Genomic DNA, 21,724 nt, shown 5'->3' on the forward strand with positions numbered 1-21,724 from the left:
TTCTGGGCAGAAGATGAATCTCAGCCTCTTCCATCACATTACCAGATATTTAGTGCAGAGACACAGCAACCGCCTGTCCTATTTGATGTGCAGGAGGAACAAGTCCTGCATCCCATGGGAAGCCTCAGAGGGGCAGAACCAAACACCCCATGGGAGAGGACCAGACATGGCTGCTGGGAGGACAACTCTTCCTGATGCTGATGGCTTCAGCTTTCTTGGCAAGAAGCATTTATATCCCTGCTCAGTGGCTTGCTCAGTGCTCGAGGACCCTTCCCTATGGGCCATGGCTCCTGCAGGATACGCTGTAATTAACCCCATCCATCAGGAGCAGCAACAGGCCTTGTTGGGAAGTGCGATGAGGTACCAGCTATTGCATTACTCCTAAAGGGGGGGGTCCCTTTGAAAAATAGCCCCATCATTAGCTCCTATGGATAATGCTTTCAGAGCTGATCTTCTCTCCAGAGCTTTCACACTTGGAATGGTTTGGGTTGGAAGGGTTTATTTGAATGCTGGGTGTGCAGCACTTGAAGCTGAGCAGAAAAGAGATGAACCAGGTGGATCTGACACTTGTGTGACTCCAGTGCTTGGTCCTCAGCCATTCCCAAGCCATCGCTCAGCGCAGGCTCAGCATGGAAAACCCATAGAGCTGTGCATGGGCACAGGGCCAGCAGACATCAGGGGGTTCTTGGCAGGTTCTTGGGTTAAGAGATGCATTTTTCATCTCTCTTAAACCAAGTAACACCACCAGCCATGCCAAGACCAGCACTAGGAGGAAGCAACAGCAGGCTTGAGATGTGCTAATGGGGAGGCTTTGAAGATGAGCTCCCTCTCCACAGCATGATGGGAAAAGGACTCCATATAAATCCCATCTTTTGGCTGCTTTAAAGCCTCCTTTGTGCATGCAAAGCTTGTGTTCCCCTCCCAGCACAATGCTACAAAGCTACAAGGGGGGAGTTGCAAAACACCCTGAACTTCTCTTCGAAGCTCGTTTGGTCTCGTGGTCCTCCAGGGCTTTCCTGTTCCTCCTGGAAGAAGATTCATGAGCTCTGCCATGGAGTGAAGGGCACAGCTGTCCTCACTGGATTGTACCCAGCGGGAGGGCACACTGCGGTTAATAACACTCATCAGCAAGGAACAAAACAGGGGCTGGGGAAAGAATCGATTTGGCTGCATCTTTCCTGGATGGCATTTAGGGAAGCCATGGACAGCTCTGAAATATGGGCCCAGAGCAGTGCCTGGTTTCCGTTGTCCCCTTCTGCAGCAAGCTGTGGTGGTGCAGAGGGGTGAGCATCGCCTTCCTGAGTTTGGGAAAGTCAGTTTTGGAGCTGAGGTATCCACTTTCCTCTTTGAATAGCTTGGGAGGAGGTAGATATTGCAATTAGGGACAAGTAATGCAAAAACCAGAGAGGAACAGGGGTTGAAGGTAGAAGCAGGAGCAATAAGGGGTCACTGGGGAATAGGTGCGCATCACTTTGCAGCAAGGGGCAGCACATTGTACTGCAGAAATGCTGACCCAGGCTGGTGTTTCTGCACAGAGCATCAAGTTCCCACTTGATTGTCAAGATCCCAACATGATCCCCAGCACCACTGGGTGCTGCAGCAGGAGGTGCTGAGCATGAACACAGGCTTCCGCACAGCTCCGGTCCCATAGCAGGGACGAGCTCTGGCCAAGAGCTGCCCACAGCCCGGAGCTGTGCATCAAATGAAGTGTTTTGCTTGCAGCAGGTACCTGCCTCCAGCAGAGGAATTAGAGCTGCTCAGCAGAGCCCTGCTGCTGCTCTGCTAAAGAGCCTCACCATGGGAATTCACCCAGGACTTAATGTTCGGTGTTACTGGGTACGATTTGAATTAGATTAACATGTGCTTTAGGGAGGAAGTGAGCATCTTTAGAGCTTCTAAGGGAGGGATTTTTGGAGGACAGGTTTGTAGACCTGGGGTCACGGTGCAGTTTTCTCCTCCAGCCTCAGGAGACGAACTGCTCTCATCAGAGGGATCGCTGTGATTTGGCCATGCACGTGTGGGGGCAGAGCCTGGCTCCGTAGGATGGGAAAACACTGGTCTGTCAAGTGCAGGGAGGTGAGCTGTGTTAGTGCATGAGTTCACTGTGCCAAGGAGCCTCAGCTAATGGTTTTCAATAACAGAGCCCTGAAATATTCAAGTAACAGGCTCTTTATTTCAGAGGTTTCATTACATTTGCAGGCTCAAAGACATGGTGGAAAACAAAAACGCCTGGCTGGTAGAATCCTATTGGGCTCATTAATCACTATCAAGTACTAATGTCTGCATCCAACCTGCCTGGTGGTATTAATTACTGCAGCCATCAGGGGAAGAGAGCAATCGAGCCCTAACCCTGGTGCACACAATGGCTGCACAGCACTGGTGGGTGCTGGGGCTGCTTCAGGCTCTCCTTGACTGCCAGAAAAGCTTCATCCTTTAGGCATGGCTGCTCCCATCACCCTGTGTTTGCGCCTCCAGATGCAGCTCCAGGGGCTGGAACAGATGATGTGAAGCCCCAGGGTCTCCTGCAATGAGAAGCAATGAATGTTAAACCCTCTGGACCACCAGGACATCTACTCAAAGACACACACAATAGGGCAGGGACCTGGTTCCACCATCTCCAGGCAGGGCAGAGATAGGGATATCAGTTTACCTCTGGGGGCTTTCCCTTAGGATCTGGGTGGGAAGTAGGGTCCTTGACATGCACTGTAGTGCAAGTGCTCCACCTCCTGGGGTAGCCACAGCACCAGGTGAGGGGATTTGGGAAAGGCCTGGGAATGATGTGTGCACCTCCCCATAGATGGGAGGGATGCAGGGGGGGCTGCAAGCTCCTGCACAAGAGCGCTGTGCGCTCTGGAAGGGCTCCCACCCGAGAAGAGGCACCTGAGGTTTCAGCTTGCAGCGTTTACAGATGAAAGGCTGCCTGCAAGCCTTCATCCCAGCAGGCAGGGGAACAAGGGTGGGCAGGCAAAGCAGCAGCAGATGCAGCGTGACCTTTGCATCCCAGGCAAAAGGAAGCTGGAAGCAAAATGCCAGCCCCATCAGGCTGCTTTGCATCCACATCTTTGCCACTGGCTCCCGCTGCTTTCGGAGGCGCTGGGAGCCTTGATCTGCTCCTGCTATTCGTTTCAATTGATTTATTTTTAGGTTTGTGGAGAGGAGGAAAGCAACACGTAAATAACAACCTCCCATCCCCAGCCCAGCACCCCAGCCAGCTCTGCAGGGGGATGGAGTCATCTCCAGCCTTCCTCCAAGCCCCTGCATCCCCAGCAAACCGTCCATCACCCGCTGCAAGCAGCATTGAGAACAGGTCTGTGGGCTCAGTGGTCACCCCTTTGCTTCTTCTTGTCCTGCTGAACTCAAATACCCTTGGGTTTGGCTGGGTGCTGGGCTGTGCTTCATGGAACCGTGCTGCCCTATGGATGGTGCTTCAGGCAGCACCTACCATGGACCTATCCCTGGCAGTGTTCAAGGCCAGGTTGGATGGGGCTTGGAGCACCCTGCTCTAGTGGAAGATGTCCTTGCCCGTGGCAGGGTGTTGGAACTGGATGAGCTTTAAGGTTCCTTCAACCTAAAGCAGTCTGGGATTCTTCCCAGTGTTTCAGCTCCATCTCCATTCTCCTCTTGACCTGCTGACACCGGGGTGCATCACCTCTGCCATGAGGCTGCTGGCATCACATCAGGACTCAGGCAGCTCCCTGCAGAGCCGTTGTGTCCCCAGAGCAGCTGGAAATGTTCACTGTCTTTAAGTTGAACCACAGCTGCTGTCACTTGCCTGGTATTTATCGAGATCCAACTTGCCAACTGCATATAAAAGAAAAGGGAGGGGGTGAAAGTCCATCCCTGCTCACTGGCCTGTAGGCAATAAAGGACAGAGTCCTCTGCAGCAGCTCGCAGGTAGCTCTCTCCTATCTGCACTGCAGCTCACCGTTGCTTTACTCTCTGCACTGGCTCAGGAAATGCCAAGGCAGGACAGTGCTTGCAGAGCTCAGCCAGCCCATCCATCAGGGCTACTCAGCAAGAACAACCCCCAAAGCACCAAAGAGCCCAGGATAATAGCTGTTAAACAGGGACAAATTAAACACCTCAGGAGGAGGCACCAGTCAGCCTCTGCGTAAACACATCTGAGAAGGTTCCTGTATAAAGTGAGCTTTGTGGTGCAGCATCGCTTGGCTTTCAGTCCAAAACAGAGCTGCAAAGTGTTGCTTGTGCATGTTAGGATGCTCCTAGTGTAATAAATAATGACACAAGCATCAATTAGGGCTTATCACTGGGGATGAGCTGGCAGGCTTTGGGGGGTGTACCCACTGGAGCAACTCTGCTTAATCCCTGTGGACGGGTGATGTGCCTGGGATGCAGCTTAGAGCCAGAGCTGCTGCTCTGGGAGCAGTGAGGGGCAGGCAGGACCCAGCTGGGGGGATGCTCTGGAGCCGGTGGGATCAGTGGCACCCAGACACTGTGCCCCCGGGAGACTGCAGCGTGAGCAGAAAGGGAAGTCCAGAAGGTTCATAAATCAGGGACTGCAGATCACGAATGGCATTCAGAGCTTCCCAGCACTGGAGCACTGCCGGGGAATGATGCAGAGCCCTTGCCTGGCTCAGCTCTGCTCCTGGAACACTTCAGCATCTCCTGTCTCCTACCTGCTGCTGCTCTGCATCCTAAACCTCAGCTTCTCCATTGGGAAATACCACCTTGTGCTGTGCCTTCATTGTCTGCCTAGCTCAGCATCCTTTTACTGCTCACCTGCACCTCTGCTTCTGGAGGTGGTGAATCTGTGCGTGGCTGCTTTAAACCTAAGCAGAAGCAGGCCTCAAGCTTACAAGTCTATAAGCACCTGACGGAGCCCTATCTCAAGCAGAGCTCTAATCAGAACGTGCCACCTGACAGGTATTTTATCAGCTTTAATAACTTCCAGGAATACCTGTTAACCCCAGGCCATACCTGCAGTGCCCGTATCTTTCCTAGATCTTCAACAGCACTGAACCCGTTGCAAACTTCGTCCTCAACCAATATCTCTCTAACTTATCATTATATCATCTGTGTTGTGCTAAAATTAAGTTCTTCCCATCACACAGAGGTGGGTGAGGGAGGGTGTCAGCTTCCCTGGGAGTGCCTGGGCACAAAAGAGGAAATTAGGACAAGAGACCTGGGAAAACTCCATAAATCTCTGCAGATGTCCTGGAGGCTGAAAAGCTCAAGCAGTGAGTTCAGGGTTCTCAGGTGCAGGAGACCCAAGGATCTCCCACCAGGACACATTCCCAAAGGACAGCCCAGACCCCAGCAGGGTGCATTCCCTGTCAGTACATTCCCAGTCAGCGTGACTGAGGATGCCCTGTCTGGGGAAGCCAGCAGAGGGGATATGAGCACTGCCACAGCCGAGGGCTCCGGGATGAGCCCTGCCTGGTTGCACTTAGGCATACAAGTGCAGACCCTGAGCTCCATCCTGGAACACTTTCTCATGTACCTTTCCCATCTCCTGCTGCAGCTCCTCCTGCTTCTCGTTCCCTGGAGTTCCCAATTTCTTGGAGCCTGCTGTAAAGACACGGCCAGAGCAAAGAGACCAGAAAGAGCAATCAAACAGCAGCAACCTCACAGGAGAGAGCATCACATCCACAAAGCAGAAAGCACACGGGTGAGAGCTGGTGGGTAATAACCCCCTTGCGCTGGTCCAGGGCTCAGCCCCAAAACAAGGAGAGAAAAACTTGGTACCCAGAATAACTCAATGCCAAGATCCCTGCAGGAAATTGCTCCCTCAATGCAAGATCAACACTTCGGGAACTGTCAGTTGTGCTCAGAGCACGTCAATGGCAGATAACTCACATCTGCTTCTGAAAGCAGAAGATGAGTCTAATTTAGTATAAGCTTAGATATCGGCAAAGACATCTAATTACCAGGATGTGTCAGGCTCATTGATCACTTGAAACAGCAACGCAGAAGGTTTGTCCCACTGCATAAGAACCTTTTATCAGGGGAAGCTGGTTCCCCAATTAGCCGGCATTGATGAGAGCAGTGCTGGGCTGGGGAGAGCACGTGGCTCCTCTCAGAAACACACTCTGTGCTCCCTGCAAATAACAATTCCAGAAGCACTCGGTGGAAATGCAATAGGTTCCAAGGGGGTTTTCAGCCCTTTGGGATGTTTGTACCAGCCAGAACCCAGCGCTTCCAGTCCTCTGGCTAAGGGAGGATGTGAAGCAAGGATGTCACGGATAAAGTACCACCATCAGCAAATCCATTCAATTCCAACCCTTCTGTGCTCCATGTGCAGGTGATGCTCAGCTGAATGAAGCCACAGCTCTGCCCAGCTTGCTTCCAGACTGGCAGTAGCATGCTCACAGCTTTCCTTCTGACAGTTTAATGCTTCTCCCTGCTGCAATGCCTTCTTAACAGACCGATAACCAGTCCCTTTCCTGCTTCTCAAGTATTATTACATGCTGTTAACTCTCCCCAGGGTAGGCAGCCCCCAGCCACGGCCATCAGGCACCTCCATGGGGACGGGGCAGGTCTGGGGTCCAGTCAGGACAAAGCCATTTCCTATAGAACCTCAGACCTTCAATATATGCAAATCTACTCAGATTCCAAGTTTACATCCTCCAAAATTAGATCATCACCAGCAGACAGGGGAGAACAATGTCTGTCATCGTTTCCATAGCAGACATGGGGTTTTGGAGCTTTTTGCTTCCCCCCAGGGTAGGAAGGTTTTATTGTTTCTTGAAATGCCTCTGCACAAGGAACAGTCCCCACACCCAAGCCCATCATTTGCGTTCCCACCATCATCTTACTTGGAGTGCAATGTGCACCCAGGGACACATTGTCACCCTGCAAACAGAAGAGAAGCAGACAGGAAAACATCTTATGAGATAAAGCTTCGTCAGTCAGGAACCCTCTAGATACTAACTGGGATGCATTTTGGATGAGGAGCTGTTACAGATGGGCTGATGCCTGTTCAAGAGTCCTGTAGCGTGAGGGAGACCACAAGGATGGGGCGGCTCAGTAATGGTTTTAGTGTGTATCACCACAGCTCCCACAATGTCCAATGAAGCAAATGATTGCAACTGCAGCATCAATCATTTAGTGTCTCAGGCAAGAGTTCTGTCACAAGATGAGCATCTCCTGCATAAATAAGTGTCTCTGCACTGGTACTGATGCCTTGGTGAGGGACCCGTTATCCTGTGACAATGGTCTCTAACTGGCATCAGTCCTGCCTGGAGAAAGCCAGAGACACAAGAACTCCTCCCTACCCTGATGTGCCTGTGCAATGGGTATTTAATCCATGCGCAGGATGCATGGCCCAGCAGTTTATCACCAAGCTGCAGGAAAAGCCAAACATCTCCTGTGCTCCGAGTTTGCTTGTGAGGCTGCAGCAGTGAGCTGGTGCCTGGGCAAAGTGCGTCTCAGGGAGACAAATCTAAGCCTGAAATGGAAGGACAGCAGCAGAACACCCCTTGATCACATCTGACATTCACCAGGCTTATCCCCGGGCAGGCTGATGGAGCTCCCTGTATTCATGAACACCAAGTGCTCCACGTTCCTTTACCCACTAACACTTGGGTAAAGGAGTCCCCAGAAAGGAACTTTTCCAGTTACATCAGTTGCTGAGTGAGGCCAGTGATTATTCACAGCCCTGACACCATACATACCCTTGGCCAGGCAGTCACCATCCATAAAGGCATGGTCAAAGGCATGAGCTATTATCCGACCATTTGCTCTCCTCAGGAAGCTCATTTCCATACAGAACTGCACCTTGTGCAATATATCTCCAGGAGCGATCGCTTAATGCCTCAGCTCCAGGGAATGGGACCAAAAAAAGGGAATGAAAACACTATTGATCTGGTTTTAAGTAGAGCTGTATCTATTAATCTGGGAACACTAATCACTGGGGGCTTGACAAGCGCATGAGGTTTCCCGTGCTGCATTAACACTCTCCATCCTCTTGGGAGAAGCCTGAGGAAGACAGAGCTGCTTTCACAGCTTGGCCTAATCCACAGGCAGGAAAGCCTTGCAGGAGGTACCTCTCCCTGCACACAAACACACATTATTCCTGGTGTCTGACAACTGCTTTGATCACAAGGATAACATGGAAGTGATGTTCCCGGGAAGCCCCAAGGACACTCTTCACCTCAGTGGTATCCCCACGAGCCTAGGCTGGATGTGGCATTATGAAGGTGGGAGCATGGTGGCCTCTTGTCTCCTCAGGAGGCTTTATCACTTTGCTATTTTCATCTTTCACTAAGCTAAAGATGACATGATGAAGCTCAAGCCCAAGCTAAAGAGATTTGCAGGGATAAAGAAAGGCAAAGAAACTCCTTGCTGGTTGAATTTCTCTCAACTGTTCTAGACAGGGTGTGCTGTCAAACTCCTAGCACACAGCAAAGGGGTAGGAACGAGGATACAGACTTAAATCTGAGAACCCTCAGGCAATGCTGAGTCTTCAGATCAGTTCTCATGTTCTCCAGGCTGATGTGGCCAATCTGCTGTTCCAGGCGAGGCTAATGGCACTTCTTATCTCTTGTGCTAGAGACCTGCCCCAGCTTTCAGAGTAAACAGAGCCTTTTGGGTCTTTATGAAACTCATCTCCCACAGAGACAGGAAGCACAGAGACAGCTTCATACAAAATCTCACAGCCAGAATTATCCTTCCAGCTTGGGCTGGCGACGGATGTGCTTTAACTTTGCTGCTTTTCCATTGGAGATCGAGGTTCATTTCTCTTGGTGAGAACAAGCAAGAAAACCCTGCTATTTCCCAGTTATTATTAACAGCTCCAGCTAAGGCTGAGGCTTTAAGTCTTTGTTATTTATTAGAGCTGGTGCAGACATGGAACATTTCTTTAACTTTTGCAGAAAAGCAAACCCAACGTACAACATTTTTGGCTATAGGGAATCTTTCTCCCCCACAGGAAAATCTGGAGGGGGGAAAACAACCCATGTTCAGTCAACCAGACACTACGCTACTGTTTTCCATGGGGCTGGAAAGAGCCTGATTGGCCGTAAGTCTTCTGCAGCTCTATTGAAGCTGAGCAAAAGTGGTCATCTGGTTCGGATGCTATTTGAGGCAGGGAATGATTGACAGAGATGCAGATGGCTTGTGCAGTGACAAGTTGTGCTGACTTAGCCAGGCAGGAAAAAACCAGTTCTTTTTCTTGAGTCTGTCTTTTCGTCTTTTAAAAAGTGAGAAAATGTAAATATTAATTTGCCAGTTCAAAGAAATCAGTTTGTAAATCAGGACTCCTGAATGAATTCCTCTTTGTGACCTGGTGTCCGGTGCGGAAGCAGTAACACATGAAGCGGTCGCAAGACCAAAATACGTCGTCAATAAGAATATGGCAAGAGGCTTGCCTGTTATCTTACATGAGATAAGTGGCAATGGGAAGCCAAGACCACTCTTGATGTCCACACCAAGCTAAAAAAGGGATTTAACTGTTCAAGTAACCCTTTGCAGGATAATTTTCATTCCTTTGGGAAGTGCAAGAAGATGTGATGGGACAAGATGAGCCTGGCTATGTAGTGGTGGTTTTAAGATGGTGTGCAGATACTTGCCTACTGGGAAGATCCATGGGGAAAAGTCTCTTCCCAACAGATGGACTTCAGCTGAAGCCATCTGGAATCACAGCAAGCATGACAGATAAGAGACTTCCAAGTGAGCACACGTCCCTTTCCCTCACTTCCCTCCCTGTCAGCATCAGTACCAATCACACAACTTTGGTACAGGCTCTCCAGACACACGGGAAGGGGGGAATTACAGTGCATTGATTTGTCCCTGCCTGCTTGGCTTTGTGATTCACACCAGTCATGGCTTGGTCAATGAAGCAATAGGCTATTGACCAGCATATAATAGAGGATCTCGGTGGGATGCTTGCAGCCCTGGATGTACCATCCGCTCAGTGTGTGCTGCTGGCTTCAGTCTACAGGTCGACAAAGCAGCTCCCTCCTGCTCTCCTTCCCCAGCACCCAGGGTCCTGATACTTCCTGAACTATCAGGAAAGAGGGAAAAATGCCTTGTTGTGCACCTCTCAAGTGTACACAGGTTGTTATTATAGAGCCCGTGGCTGCTTTGAGCAACCTGCTCTCGTGGAAGGTGTCCTTGCCCTTGCAGAAGAGTGGAACTAGATGCCCTTTAAATGTCCTTTCCAACCCAAACCATTCTCTGATGATGATGATGATTCTACTTCTGGACTGTATGAGCCAGATACAGCAAAGAACACTCAAGGCCTTAAGTGTATGGGCCGAATAACATCTCCCTATTTGCAAGGTCATTCAGGGAAACTTCAAGTGCATTCCTCAAGGTTCCTGTGCATTTCCAGGCTTGAAAGAGGTGCACAGCTCCTTTTCTGAGATGAGATGTACATTCATCATGCATTTTTCATAAAACAGCTATCTATATTCATTAGTTGGTTGAGATGGCTGAAGAGAGCTCAAGGGATTTGGCAAGGACTCTCAAGACTTTGGTTCCTTCCCTAGTTCAGCAATGGCTGGGAGAGGAGAGCACGGTATAAAGTGAAATGTTTTGTCTGATGTTACATGTTCATAAGAAATATCCTTCCAGTGCAAGATAAGAGGCCATAAAACACCAACCCTTACCTCTTACGAGAGAAGGGGGTCCTGCCATAGTGGGGTTAATAAATACGATAAGCCACATCCTATTTATTCCGCAACAAAAATAGGACTTGAGCTGTCCAGATCTCAAAGCATTTTAACATGTGGCTGAAACACAACAGTGCTGATAATATCCCAAAATAGATTTCCTTGGGTAGTGGATGTGAGCTGTTACTTCCCCCCAGCTAATCATCCTAATGGATAAGCATCTAGCCAAGGAGGGAGAGCTGGGATGGAACTGGAAAGTTAATGAGGAAGTAGGTGTGACTGGTTGCAGACTTTTGTCCTCTAAAAACCCCCTCATTTCACTCAACAAAGCACTATTTTGTCTTTACAGAAGATGTGAAGCACTTTCCAGAACAAACACACTCTGTGCATAGACCTACCCCATGTTTTTCAGGGTTTCCTTCTTGCTTTATGCTCCCGGCAGAGGACTCATGGATGCAGTAACAGCCATGTGCAGGTGAAGCTTTGCAACCACCCACTTGCTCCAGGCCATCATGGAGCAGCAACAGCAGGGCTGCTGCCTTCAGGAAGGTTGGCCAAGGTGGGTCATGCAGCCATCAGGACCTGGTCCCACATTACCCAAGCAAGGCAAGCAGGACAGACACAGAGATGGTGGCCAAGTCCAATTAAGAGACCAAACCACAAGGCAATACCATGGTAATGCAGGTCCAAGGTCAAGCTGGGATGTCCGTTTGTGGGTCAGGAACATCAGCAGGTCCATAGTGACAAGGTCAATCTGAAAAGTCCAGATAAATGGAATCCATAGCCAGGCACAAGCTGTGTTGTGTTAGAGACCAACACTCCTCCAGCATAGCTCAGGAAGGGAAGGAAAGCCTGGGGCCAAGGTTAAACAGCTCTTCTGGGCCCATGAATGTGGGTGAGGCTGCAGATGAGGCTGCTCAGGACCATCAAAGCTTGTTGGTGGCCTCAGTGCTGTTATGTTTGACAGCAATGTTTTCAGTGTGGTTTGATGGTTGTTTCTGTTAGCAAGGCATGAACAAACCATCCACAGTGAACAACTGGAATCTCCCAACATCTTGTTTATATGTGTGTCAGAGAAACCCAAACCCTATCTTCCTTCTGACTTGGCAGGTCCTTGATAGAGCAGAAGCATGAGAAAAGAGCCAAATCAGTTAAGCAATAAGGAAGCCCAAGGAACCATCAAGCCTCCCAGTGCCCAGGAGCATCTTCTGTGGTGGATGGCATCAGTCACACACAGAGCTACCCACATGGGCAGAGTGCAAAGGGACCTGGAGGTCAGAGCCAGGTACATAGAATCATAGAATAAACTGGGCTGGAAAAGACTTTTAATGCCCCAGCTCATCCCAGCAAACATCTCCAGGAGAGCAGGAGAGGTTCCCGCTCCCGGCATTTCTCTCTGTGGCTGGCACAGAAATACCTGCACAGGCAGGGGCTGGAGGAGAGGTTTCTGGCACAGGCTGGGCACAGCTGAGTTATTCATGAGCCCAGAGCCTCAGTCCTGCTGACTTGAATGGGAATTTTGCCTACGGCACGACTCAGGGTTGGGAGGCTGGGAAGCAGATTGCTGTAGGATGTGGAATTGTACCAACACTTCACTACTAATGTTTACTGATAAAGGGAGGGTTTACAGGCTGCTTCTGCAATGTTATCCATTCACCCACGCTAAGAGATCCTCCCCTGTGATGGCAGAGGTGTTCACATACTGATTTTCCTCATCCCTCCCCATCCTTTGGCCACTGCTGTGGCACTTGGACCAGTCTCTGGGATGAGATGGAGCTGGGATGCTGTGTGATGCCCACCCTCCCATCCTCTCTGGCCACACAGCCACTGCTGGGGAGTGTTTGTCTCATGCTTTTGCAAGCATGAAATCTAAGGTGGCAGCTTGACATGCAGCAGATGGAGGGAAAAACCTCCCTCCCTTCCTTCCTCCTTTTATCCTTCCTTTTCTCCCTCCCTCCCTTTGCGATTCCTCTCTTCCAGGAGGCTGAAAAGCCATCGCAGCTGTGCCTCTGCTCCTGCTCATGCCTGCAAGCAGCCCAAGTCGGTGACTTCTACTGGCCCAGTATCAGCCTTCAGGACCCCTGCTCCTCTCGCTGTAGCCCTTGCCATGGGATGTCAAAGGCCTGACCTGGGTCCAGTCCAAGCAGATCAGGTCATCTGTGGCTGGAGCTCTTTCAAAACACAAGCAGTGCTTGATTTCCCAGGATGCTGTTTGCCTCCGGGTCCTGAGGCCCTGCTGTTATTGGGCAAGAATTGCTTGTTCTGTCCAGCAATGGATTTTTCCCAGAAATGTCACTGACATTCACACATCTCCGGCACAGGGCGCAACAGCCGTATCCTGGCCAGAGGTGACACCATGCGGGAGCAGATGATGCTGTAGGTGTGATGGGTGGCAGAAGAGGTCCTGGACCAGCTTCCTGAGAGCCTCTGGAGCAGGGTGATGTTGCCTACCTCAGGCTTGCATGGAACAGCACAAGTTTGGCTGGGACCAGCATTGAAAAGACTGAGGATGGATTATTCTGACTGTGTGTGATGCCTCTGCCCGTGGGATCAGCTCCCATCCCTGCTGGGTGGGAGGGAGCGGAGCAGCAGGAAGGTGCTATTTATATCTTCAGGAGCGACTGGATTAAATCAACAGGCGAAATGTGTCGTGAAAACCTCTCTCTTCTTCATACACTATTCAGGAAGCTGGGACTGCAAGGCATCAGCCATTTGCGTTGTTTTTCCATGGCTGCTGGTGGCTTTGTTCCTGGGAGCATGGGGAGCAGGGAGCCCATGGTGAGCATTCCCAAGGCACAGCACACTCTGGAGAGGGGCTTTGGACAAGGGCCTGCAGGGACAGGACAAGGGGAATGGCTTTAACCTGCCAGAGGGGAGATTGAGATGAGCTCTTAGGCAGAAGCTCTTCCCTGTGAGGGTGCTGAGGCGCTGGCCCAGGGTGCCCAGAGAAGCTGTGGCTGCCCCATCCCTGGCAGTGTTCAAGGCCAGGTTGGACACAGGGGCTTGGAGCAAGCTGCTCTAGTGGAAGGTGTCCCTGCCCGTGGTAGGGGTTGGAGCTGGATGAGCTTTAAGATCCCTTTAACCCAGTCCAGGCTGGGATTCTATATATCCTCTCTATTTGGGGCTGAGATCATGATTTAAGCAGCCATTTGCTCAAAGCCTCATTGTCCTTTCACCCATGAGTTGTGGTCAGTGTCTAACAGGCCAGAGAGACCTTCCCCCAGCCCATGCTCCGCGCTGCAGCTGCTCAGCAGGGCATCCATTAGCATGACTGCTCAAGTTCATAAAAACCCAATATCAACACTTAAAGTGCTGCCTTTTCCAGAGGTTTTGATTCCAAAGACATTCCTCTGCGGTCAGAAGAGATACTATAAAACCCATGAGATGCTTCTGGTTTGTGAGCACTGGTGTCTTGTTTGTGAGCCTTGTTCTTCAGCATGAGGTCTCCAGGGAGTCAGCGAGACAGAAGAGAGCAGCAAACATCTGACAGACAGCCCCACAACGGTGGTGGATTTTCAGCTTGTTTTAATCAGTTTCTCTAGTGTTACATGGGGCTTCTGGCTCTGTTTGCTTTATATTGTGCTGCAGCGCTGCGCTGAGCATTGCCTGGGATCTGCTTGTGTGCAGTAGGAGTTAAACCCTGTCTGGAATACTGAGCTGAAACAGTCCCAGGGAAGCACACAAGCCCTGTCTCCTACCCGACAGGCAGCAGGTCCCATGGCACACTGTCCCACCAAGCCCATCTCCAAAGTGCATCACCAGGGCTGTGTGTCCTGCTGCTGCTGCAGCACCTTAGGGTGCCAGTGAGGGGCAGATCAGGTGGTGTTTGATGTCCCAGCCTGATAAAAGCTGCTGTGCCGGATGTCAGCTTGAAATCCTCTCTCCTGCCTCATTCCCTCATCCCCACTCACCCTTCTCTTTGCTGATATCAGTCTAATGGAGAGGAGAGGAAAGGAAAGGAGAGGAGAAAAGATGAGAGGAGAAGAAAAGATGTTTCTGGCCCATAAATCTCAGCCAGCTGTCCACAAGAAGCTCTGTATGTGATGGAGCAGGCAGAGGAAGGCTCCATGCTGACTGTGGGCTCCTGATGCTGCTTTGTTGGTGCTTTCCTGGTTTGAATGGCTTCACTCGCTCCAGCCCACACCCCTATAGCCTTTTCCATATGGGAAACAGCCGTTCTCTCTCCTCAGTCAGGTCTGTTTGTTACCTGTGTTCCTACCCATCCTCTCATAAACAGCTCTCGCATCATCTCATATCTCCCCTGTGGGGAGGTTGCTCCTGTCTGTTGGATCCCAAATATCCTTCAGTGCCCAGTGCAGGTCCTTCCACTGCCCTCGGTGTTCCAGTCCTGAGCAGTTTCCCACAGACACTGAGGGCATCGGGAATATTTGCAGTGAATGATTTCCCACATGGGGTTTGGGAAGATGAAGGGCTGGTGTTTGCTGCTCTGCGTGAGCACTGCTGAAAGGCACCTATAGACTGAGTTGGTAAAGGCAGTTTAATGGGAGGAATTATACCTCTCCTGATCTAATTCCACAATTCTGGAAGTTTCCACAATGCCCCCTTTCCTGGCAGTACACCGTGTCCTTCCCACGCTATGGCTTTGCCCAAGACCTCTTGGTGGTGACAGCCATGGCTGTTCCAGCCCAAATTCTTGCTGTGCATGGGCTCTGATGGGTGACAGCCCCACTGCTCCATACCCCCCAAGCAGTAACGCATCCTCTCCGGGTACCCCTCCTGCCCAGCTCTGCTCCCCCAGTGCCCGTTTGCCATCAGTGGGAGCCTGTGATTGCATCTGCTGAGATCACCCGCATCCATCCTCCTGAGGCTCAGGTTTGTCCCCACCCTGAGCATCTTTGTCTCTGTCTGGGTCAGTCCTGCAGGAAACCCACCTCTCTTCTCCTACAAACCCCCCCTCTGTGTCTCTTTTCCATCTGCCCAAAGGTTTCTCTATGGGGCTTCTCTTTTGTTCCTGCTTCCACCATCTGCTCCATCCCTTTGCCATTGCATCATCCAGCCAGAAAGCTGAAAGCAGAGCCCAGGGCTCTTGGCTCCTGTCCACCTCCCTGGCACACTCAGGGTTTCCTTTAGCACAGTCTTTGCTCAGGACTCGAGGTCAGAGATTCTCTGTTTCAACACTTTCCAAGGAGATTCAGAGTTTGTTTTGCAGGAAGGTTTGATAATTCTTCTTGTATCTTAAAAACCCCGTAAGCAAATAAACACATAATTCCCAGGAGACACAAATTCCATGTTTCCAGCCATCTTCGAGTCCGGTGGTTTCAGGCCTTCGGGTATTAGTATTTGGGAGTGTTCTTTTAAGGCATTTCAGGGAGATTTTGAGACTCTTTTAACTCACCATCGTACAATTCACCGGAACTAGGAGCTTTTCCCAAGGAAAAAGAAGACAGTATCAATAGCGAGAGGAGCTGACACTGCCTTCACTTGAAGTGATTATCATGATTTACTGACCCACTAGGTAAATATTGATTGAGGTGAAGCCACAGCCAATATTTACTTGTAAGAAAACAAGACGCTGATGTACATGTGGTTTGTGACCTGCTTCCCTACCCGCACATCCTGCCCTGGCTTGAAATCCGGCTTGAGAGGCAGCAGGCAGATGTGGAAGAGCCTTTCCAGAGCACCAAGTCCATCTCTGCTGATGCAGGCTGGAATCCTGCAGAGCTTTGAGTCCATAAACCACCTCTTGGAACTGGAATCCAAGAGAATCAACAGAGCTGATTCCATAGGTCCATTCATGTCTCCTGTACTCCGGCTGCCCACAAATGCATCAGTGAATTAAGGGCAAGCACCAGGATGCACAGAGCCCTTGAGTGAGCGGATGCTCTCCTCACTCTTTAAACTGATGATCTGCTCATACATCTCAGACCCCTTCTTTCTGCATCTCTTGGTAGTGCTTTCAAAGAACAGTGTTTGAAAACACAGCACAAGGAGTGCCAAGGCTGAAACTGTGCAGAGAAGATAAAACCCCCAATCCCTCTGACTGCAGTAATCCTCTGCCTGGAAAATCCACTCAGTGACCCCAGAGATATTTCAGTCCAAATGTGCACTTGGCACAGGAGATGCTCTTGTCTCATTATACCCTTGTTTCCTGCAAGGATCGAGCTGTCATGCCCAGGACACCCATTTCAATGAGGCTTCTGTCCATGGTAACTTTTGGAGGTGGATCGTGTCGCTCCAGCTCTGGGGCCAGGGCTCTGCTGACATTGCTAAAGCAACAATGCTCTTTGGATTGATGGGATCCCAATTTTATCCTGCTTTCAGGAGGGAATGTTTGATTTCATGGTTTGTGATGGATTCATGAAACGAGTCAGGCAGAAGGGTCTGAGATACCATAAAGCCCCTGCCACCCCCTCTGCACACACCAGCTTCCTCCTCCCTCCCTCATCGGGCTCTGCCTTTGTAACCTGATTTTACAGCAGGTTGGTCTGCTGAGCTTCACAAGATCCTGCCTTTCTCCTGCTGCTCAGTGGAGAAATGCCTGCACAATCAATGTTTCAACACCCCTTCACCTCCCTTACCTCCTTTCAAGCTCTTACGACCACTGATGGGGCTGCATGGAGACACCTCGATGGAGGAACCCAAAGGATTTGCTGCTTTTCAGTCATCTTTCTTCTGAGAGGCTGGGAGCAAGCCCATGGACCATAGTCAGAGTTAGGGGCAGAATGTGATCATAGGAAGGGGTAATAAAGCCCCAGCCTTGGGTTATATGAGAACAGTACCAGGAGATGTACCTCTAAGAGGTGTAGAGCTACCTGGGCAGGGCCTCATTCACCTGCTCTGCAGAGGAGGGAAGGTAGTTTTACTACATGCACACATTACAGACAGACCCCTAACAGGAAGGTGATTTTGCTCCTGAAAATTCTACAGTGGATGATTACTTATGAAATAAATGGTCACCAATGCCTCCCTTGGCAGGGACTTCCCAACTTGTCTGTGGTTTTCTCAGCTTAAAACAACTCCCACTTAGTTATAACCTTGCAGGTTGGCCAGAAATCCACCAAAACCCCTCTTATATGCTTTAGGAGAGCTCTTGTCACCAAGAGTATCAAATACTGTCATAGAATGAATCACAGGATGGTTTGGGTTGACGGGACCTTAAAGCTCATCCAGTTCCAGCCCCCTGCCGTGGGCAGGGACACCTTCCACTAGAGCAGGTTGCTCCAAGCCCCATCCTATATCAAACTTCATGTTTCACTGCAACATAAAACTTCAAGTAAATTAGATGAGACAATAAGGTCAAACCAAAACGATTTGATGTTGCACGTTGGAAACGCTCTTTGGCATCACTGATCCAGAATGGGAATGTCAGAACATATGCTCTGGTTCTCGTCTCTCTCAGTGCATTCCTGCAAGGGGAAAACCCTTCAGCTGAAAACTGAAGCCTTTGGCAGGCTTTTCTGAGGACCAAGGAGCTGCTCAGTAAATGGTTTTTCATCCACTGAGCACGCTTGATTTAATGACACAGCAGCTCCAGTATGTGGCTGCTCCTGCGTTTTAAATGGCAAATGAGTCCCTGTGCATCTCCTCAGTGCAATTTGATTCTTTTCCCCTGTGGGTAACATATAACTGCTGCAATTACACGGCATTAACTAGTAAAATAATGAGTCTTAACTAGGAGCTGGGATCTTTGGTCCTTAGCACTGCGTCCACTGTTCATGAGCTCTGTGGCCAAGACTACTTTGCTCTGCAGGTCTTTGCCTGTGGAGGGAGGGAGGAAGGGGGACTCCTGAGGACCTGGCACAGGCAGCATCCTCAGGAGAAGCTTTGGGATGAGGCTCCAAGGCTGAGCACCAGCGGTGCCTCCACACTGCACCAGCACATTACACTCTGGTGGTGCTTGCTCTGTGGGGAGATGGTGGGAACAGAGAACACCGAAATAAGAGATGAGAATGAAATCCTCCACAGAAACAGACAAAAGCATTGGCCTTGGCCTGGTGAGGTGAGTCCCGGGAGATCAACGCTGTTTATCTCTAATAAGAGAGCATGGAGAAAGCATCAAACAAACAGCTTAATTTCCCTGCAGTGTTCCCACTGCCGCTACCTGTAACTAATGGTGGTTAGTTATAGGCTATAATAAGTTTTCCTTATGCAGGCAAAGTCCCATTGGGCTTTTTGGGTGTTAATGTAATAGCAGCTAAGTGATTTGGTCTCTTCCAAGCAGAAGATGGTATCTGTACTTACCGTCCATCACTCCTGATGCAGGCTGCCAGCAGCAGCACTGATCCATGTTCCTGCCGGGGCTTCCCTCTCCTGCCTGACATCAAAACCAAAGGGAACTTCATGCATGGGAAAGGAAAGAAGCTTCTGTTCCCCTTTCACCTCCTTGGCCTGCGTTGGCCAAGCCCAGGATCCCCATCGAGCTCTTCAAACTTGCAGCATCCTTGAAGCCCCTCTTACACTTTAAACAACCTCCACCAATGGGTCAAATCCGGGCTTTGCCTTTTAAGACAGAATTCTTCTCCGCCTGATGTATAGTTTCCAGAAGGTTCATTGATCCTGATTTTAACCTCCCAGTGCTTGGAAAATCGACATAAATCACATTAATTGCGAAAGAGGGAAAAACAAGTTTATTTGACATAACTCAGGCTGCGGCATTCCTTTAGGAGAAGCTCAGGATCATTATATCAATTAAACCAGTGTATGCATTAAAACAGAGCAGGCTCCTTTTCTCCTTTCTGGCTGCACAGTTTTGATCAGATACTCTGGGTTCTGGAATGAAAATAAGCAGTTTCCATTTTCCTGAGTCCTAAACCCTTCATCCATCCCCCCTGCCAACATGCCTGTTGTGGCTGAGCATCACTGGTGTTTTTTCGGTACCTTTGGCATGGGAAGATCCGGGACGTTGCTTATGGTGTGCCTGAATTTCTGAGACAGCCTGGAAAACCTCTGCATCACTTGGGCAAAGCCATGTGGTTCCCTGCAATGTTTCCTGAAGGGCATTCCCAAGACTGCCGTCCTAAAACAAACGTAATTCTTACTTGTGAATCTCTGTCAACTACAAACAAGTTGCTTGTGCAGCTAAATCCCCTTCCCAAACCTGGGAGGGCACCATTGCCTTGGGCTAGTGCCAGTCTGGCCTGGAAGAGCATCCTTGAGGAGGTGTCTGAGGTGGGTAAGAAAGCTTCAAACCAGAAGCAGCTTTCCCCAAGTCCCATCCCCAACCTTGTATTGAAAAGGGCTGATTTTGCTGCTGGCAGCAGGAGCTTTCTTCCACCCAAAGAAAGAGGCACAGTGAGCTCCTAAGCAGTCCTACAGTGAAGATCTTGCAAGGTAAGAATGTGGGAGAGAGGCAGGCACTTGTTTCAGATGGAAGGTGAGTGATGGTGACCTTTAGAAACAGGTATTTATACAGGGGTTACTTTTGCCTTTTGCACCCATGTCTGTGCCTTTGTTTCCCCTCTCAGGATCTGCTCCTGGCTTTCCTGCTGGTTTAAAATAAAAGTATAATCCAGTTACAATCCTCCCTTACGGCCATTAAGCGCTCCTTTGAGAAAGGCTATTATCTCTGCTTGGCTGGGAGAGGATTCCGAGCCACCTAAGGCTTTAACTCCTTCTTGGCTGTGCAGCACAGCATCCCACTCACCAGGCTGCTGGGGATGGGGAAAGCTTGGCGCTGCTGCCTTTCCATGCAGCCAAGAACTGGGAGACCTCAGGGATCTCTCCTGTTCCCTCTTCCAGGCTTTGTCCCATTGCTGCTGGGAGTGGAGAGGCTGCAAACCTGCAGTGCTCCAGGGATAATGGTCCACATTGGGAAGAAAAGTAAAAACGTAGCCTTTTCCTGCATAATCAAATTCCACCGAGTACAAACATGACACAACCAAGCGAGGGGACCACTTTTTCCACCACCGTGTGCCCATGGGATGAATCAATTCCTTCCACTCAGCATTAGTGGCTACCGGGACATTTTGGACCAGCTTTGGATCCATGGGCACTGCCAGAGGAAACCAACTGAGGCTTAGAAAGCCAGAACCTCTCCAGCTTTCTTGGATGGACAGGAGCCTGAAAACAGGCTTTTCCCTCAAGCACATCGCAACCTGCCTCAGAGGAAATGGCATTAAGATCCTTCTTGTTTCCTTTGCCGGACAATTCCCAATCATTATTATTTGGGCCACACTCCCCAGGTTTTAAATGATTCTGTCTCAAGTAGCTGCTGGCATTTGTTACGTCATGCGATGTTCCTGGTAATTAATTGGCATTTAATTAATTAAGGGATAATGGCATTCAATTAAGGGATGCTTGTGGAACACTGTCACTGGGTAATTAATGGCTTCCTGCTGCTCAAGCAAAGCCGAGGCATTTGTGGAAAATAAATAGATGGGAGAAGCTGAGATGTTTATTCCCTTGGCAGGAGACAGCGTTAGCTGTGTCCTGGTGACCTCTGCTTCTCCTGAACCTCCACTGACACATGCTCACGGCTGCACGACCTTGCAGCACCAGGTACCCATCCACACCCCTTCAGCTGGCAGCAAACACCATGTGCGATCGCTGGCAAGAATCAGCGCACAGACAGTGAGCACCTGATGTTTCCAGCATCACACAGCAGGTCAATGGCAGGAACAACACCTGATTTAATCATAGGTTAGGGTTGGAAAGGACCTTAAGATCATCCAGTTCCAACCCCCTGCCATGGGCAGGGACACCTCACACTAAACCACGTCACCCAAGGCTCTGTCCAACCTGGCCTTGAACACCGCCAGGGATGGAGCATTCACAACTTCCCTGGGCAACCCATTCCAGTGCCTCACCACCCTCACAGTAAAGAATTTCTTCCTTAGATCCAATCTAAACTTCCCCTGTTTCAGTTTGAACCCGTTACCCCTTGTCCTGTCACTACAGTCCCTGATGAAGAGTCCATCCCCAGCATCCTTGTAGCTGCCTTCAGATCCTGTGCCCAGGGCTCTGCTCAGGGTGAATCTGGCTCTGCACCTGGCATATGTGAACTTGAGATTGCTCTCACTAATGCCAAAGGATCAAAGTACCTGGGGTAAAATGGGCCTTGTGTCTATCAATCGGCTTTGGGGGAGAGCACAGAAAACCCCCTGAATTTCCTGGGACATGGAGGTACATGTAAATAAATTCCCCAAGCCAAACAACACATTGCACCCGTTTGAATAAAGGACAAATATTGA

This window comes from Psittacula echo (assembly GCF_963264785.1).
Source record: "Psittacula echo genome assembly, chromosome: 8".
In the NCBI taxonomy this organism is placed as follows: domain Eukaryota; kingdom Metazoa; phylum Chordata; class Aves; order Psittaciformes; family Psittacidae; genus Psittacula; species Psittacula echo.